This window comes from Poecile atricapillus, chromosome 12 (genome assembly GCF_030490865.1).
Source record: "Poecile atricapillus isolate bPoeAtr1 chromosome 12, bPoeAtr1.hap1, whole genome shotgun sequence".
NCBI classification, from domain to species: domain Eukaryota; kingdom Metazoa; phylum Chordata; class Aves; order Passeriformes; family Paridae; genus Poecile; species Poecile atricapillus.
Genome location: NC_081260.1, coordinates 19,623,861 through 19,628,478, shown reverse-complemented (window position 1 = coordinate 19,628,478; position 4,618 = coordinate 19,623,861).

Here is a 4,618-nt window from a genome sequence, read left to right as displayed (position 1 = left end):
AGAGGGAAGTGCCCTGCTGGCAGGCTAATCAACATAACTTAAAGGATTGACCAGTCTTCAGAGACTGGATTTAGTTGCTTTTATGTTAAAGAAATGGAAGAGAAACAAAGATACAATTTTAGACCTCAGAATATGTTCAGATAAATGGTACATGTGTAATTTTGATGAGAAAACACCTCAGAAACCGTTTGTGTGAATGCTGAGTGTGACTCAATGAGAAACTTAATTCATTTTTCTCTGGCTTTTCCTAGCTAGAACTAAATGTTGCCATTGGGATATTTTATGTTACATGGAAGAATGAATTTAAGTCTCAATGGGAGGCTTCAACACAGCAAAATACTTAAGCCCTTGTGTAACTTTAAAAGGACACGAATAGTCCCACTGAAGTCAATGGGATTTAATACACATGCTTTAGAGCCAAGCTGAATCCTGGCCTGGACAAATGTTGGTTTCATCTTCCAGAATTGTGTGACCCCAGTGCCAGGCAGAGCCCAGTGCTGCTCTCTGCTCTCCCTCGTGCACAGCCTCAACACCAAACCCAAATCCTGTCTCACACACAGCTTAATAGCACTCCATTAAAAATCTCCTTCCCCAGGCACCTTATCTTCTCACCTCCCCTATTGGAAGTAGCACTTGATATGGCCATTATAAAACGAGATTCCAGGGAAAACTGTTTGCCAGTGCATTTTCTTGACACCTTTGTCAATCATTAATGTATCAGCACTGGTGATAAGGTGTGTCCTGTGTCTGACAGTGCTCCCTGTGCACGGGATGCTCCTGTCACCAGCAGCAGGAGGCACAGCAGGGAATTACAGCACAAACTGAGGGCAGGAGCCCTGGGAGAGGGAATTACAGCACAAACTGAGGGCAGGAGCCCTGGGAGAGGGAATTACAGCACAAACTGAGGGCAGGAGCACTGGGAGAGGGAATTACAGCACAAACTGAGGACAGGAGCCCTGGGAGAGGGAATTACAGCACAAACTGAGGACAGGAGCCCTGGGAGAGGGAATTACAGCACAAACTGAGGACAGGAGCCCTGGGAGAGGGAATTACAGCACAAACTGAGGACAGGAGCCCTGGGAGAGGGAATTACAGCACAAACTGAGGACAGGAGCCCTGGGAGAGGGAATTACAGCACAAACTGAGGACAGGAGCCCTGGGAGAGGGAATTACAGCACAAACTGAGGGCAGGAGCCCTGGGAGAGGGAATTACAGCACAAACTGAGGGCAGGAGCCCTGGGAGAGGGAGTTACAGCACAAACTGAGGGCAGGAGCCCTGGGAGAGGGAATTACAGCACAAACTGAGGGCAGGAGCCCTGGGAGAGGGAATTACAGCACAAACTGAGGACAGGAGCCCTGGGAGAGGGAATTACAGCACAAACTGAGGACAGGAGCCCTGGGAGAGGGAGTTGCAGGCACAGGGAGCTGTTCTGCAGGGCCAGATGTGCTCCTCATCTGCTTTGGGGGCTGGCACTGCTCCTGCTGGAGCCTGCTCACCATGCTGAGACCAGCAGGCAGCTCCTGGCACTGCCATCCCTGTGCCCCAGAGTCCTCCCTGTGCCCCAGACTCTGCTTTGAAAGGCTTGGATCAAGCCAGGATAAGATGTTTTCTGTTGGGGAAGTTTCTCTGCACCCTCCAAGTCAGCAGCTTCAGGGAGAGGTGTGACCATGGACAGCAGAGTCTCACGGCTGTGTCAGACAAGAGCCTTCATCCTTCCCCTGGACAGGAGGGTGTCCAAGTCTCTGATACCAAAAAAAGGGAACAGGCAAGCTGAGCAAACCTGTTTGCTTGCCAATTTAAGGATTACAATTCAACTGAATGCTATGGCTCTGTGCACCAAAGCAACTAAAATATTGACAAGGCTACTTCCAGGACTGATAGTGTTGCTAAAAAAAACCCTGCAGTAAATAGGGCAATTGACTGGAAGCTAAAATGGGGAATGCTTTCTGGGCTAAAAATTCCTTCAGATATATTTATTAATTCATTATTCAATGATGACGTGCATAGTGCTGCGTACATTTAAACATGAGACACTGCTGTAGCTGCTTCTTGAAATTCTGATTTGCTTAAAATATTGAGTCCATTTTCATGTTAATTAAGGGAGAAGTCAAGAAGGGAAGCCATATATCTGTGAGAGGAAAAGCAGATCTCATTGAAAGGAGACTTGCCCCTTCCACCTTTCTCCTTAGCCTTATCTTACCTGACCTTATAAATACTCTCAGCTATTTTAGCCATTTGAAGTAATCACAGCCACAGGACAGCACAGGTCAAGGGGGGAGGGATGTCAGCCGTGCTCAAGAATTAGAGGTGAGGCACAAAATGGAGAGCTACAGCTGTCCAAAGGAAATCAAGCTGCTTGGAGCCTGCTGTGTTCCAAGCCAGAGCCTTTCTCTCCTTCAGTAGCGATAATTGTACATCTGGCAGCGAGGATTTGAGCACAGGAGCAGCTCTCCAGTCATTTCTCAGTTGCAATTGTGACTGGAGGATGCCAGAGCTGGCTGACCAGCTGGGAAACAGCAGGTTTTGCCAACAGGATCAAAAGCCTAATCTTTCTCAACACTGTGATATTATTAGTTTTGAGTTCTGGGTTTTGGGGGCTCGGGATTTTCATTTCTCTGTTCCAGTTCTCCATCTGTTTGCCATCTCACCCACCCTCTTCCTCAGGCAACAAATAAAGTCATCCACAAAAAAACACCCAGGGAAGAGCGAGGGGCTGGCAGCTGCAACCCAAATCCCAAATTTTGTTATTACAGTTGGTTTTGGAGCCATTCCAATAAGAAAAGCAGCGTTTGTTTAGACAGTGCCATCCTCTGGCTTTCCAAGGCTGCTCCAGACAAATGCCCTCCCTGGCTGGCAGAGGATTGAGCACAGCAGATCTGCCTGGAGCCTGGATCAACGTGGCACCTGCAATCCACAGGCAGAGATCCCAGTTCATTTCACCCATCAGGCTGAAAGCAATTTTCAGTGTGCTGCCCAGAAAATGCTGCTGAAAGATAGAAGTGAAACAGGTAAACCAGAAGAGAATGGTGGCTGGGAAAGCAGCTGCTGCTTTGGAGAGAACATTGCCCTAAGAAAATCTCCCTTTGCAAATACATCTTCCAGCATTTCACAGTTCAACAGAAAGTACAAGCAGAGCTACCTCAAGAGATTTTGCTGCAGTGAACAAGTACAAAGAGACCCCAGAGAATAGACAGGCACTCGCATCTTCCTAGATTACTGCATTTCCAGAGCAGTTTGCAAAGGCTATGAAATGGATCTGGGTGACTTTTCCCACCTGCACAAGTTTCATGAGCAATTTCACTGCTTTGTCCTGCTTTACTATTCTGTTTTCAGTGACAACACCAGCAACTCTTTACTGATACCTAGTCCTCCACACAAAAACACACAGGCAGAGAGGAGTTCTCCTTCTAGAGCACGCCTGACTCATCCTGGTGACTCAGGCTATCATTCATTTAAGTTTGTCTGATAGCTTTGAGTCTCCAGCTTTGGATGGGTGCACAGATCTTTCCATTGTCAAGTGCCAGAAGTTAACCCTCTACCCACTCCTTAAAAACTGCAATGACTTCCTAAAAGCAGTGGGAACCAGGAGCTGACACTGCCTTTGGGAGCTTTGGTTCTTGTCTTCCCTGGCATCTGCAGACCACTGTGAGCTCTGGAAGTGCATCTGTTTGTGCAGGAACTCCAAAATATCCACTTAATATCCACAACTCATCATTTCAGCTCTGATTCTTCTCTCCAGTCTCCAAATAACCATCATATGATCCACCAGAAGAGCTGCCTGACTGCCACCCACCAGCACTGGCCCCCGTGTGAACCTGAGGGATTTCACTGCTGCTGCTCTGCCAGCTGAAATTTCTCCCTGCAAAATGCATTTGAGAAGATGTGCAAATATTTCAGGTGTGCAGTGAACATGCTGTAGATGAAAAATTACAAAGCAGAAAAGGAATAGCTGGCTATAAAGCATGGATTCAAGGCTGAATTAAAAAGTCTAATAAAGTGACAGCTACCATCATGAGACACAGACATCTGATTCACTCTGCCAGCAACTGCATTATTTCAAATAAATATTTATATGGTATTTATCTTACCCTATTCATCAGCTCCTATCAAATCAAGAGTGTCCCTGCACTACAGACTCTCCATCCTTAAAATAAAGCTGTGAAAGTGGAAAGGCTAAAGAGATGAAAGTTGTGTTATGGATAATGTAGAAATATATGTTAATTCCCCACGTGTGCAGAGCTTCCAGCTCAGTTTTGCAGAGTGGTCTGCAGTCAGGCAGTGACTGACACGAGGTATGAGGCAATAGGCATGTGGGGAAAGCAATTGGCAATGTTTTAATAAATATTTTCCTATACAGTATGATGCTGCTTTTTCAAGTGATCTTGTGTGCAATGCATCACATGGCAGAGGATCAGTCTGCACTCATTCTCCTGATGTTCCCTGACCCTGTCCTGCCTCTGGCCCAAGGCAGGGATGCTGCTGCCTGGCAGAGTCCACCCCAAATTCCCTTCCCTGGGTGAAACTTCCCCTTGTAGCCACAGAGAGGCTGAGCTTTCAGAGCAGGCACAGCCCTGCCCTTCTCCTGGAGCAGGCATCGTGCCCTGCTGGGTCTGTGGA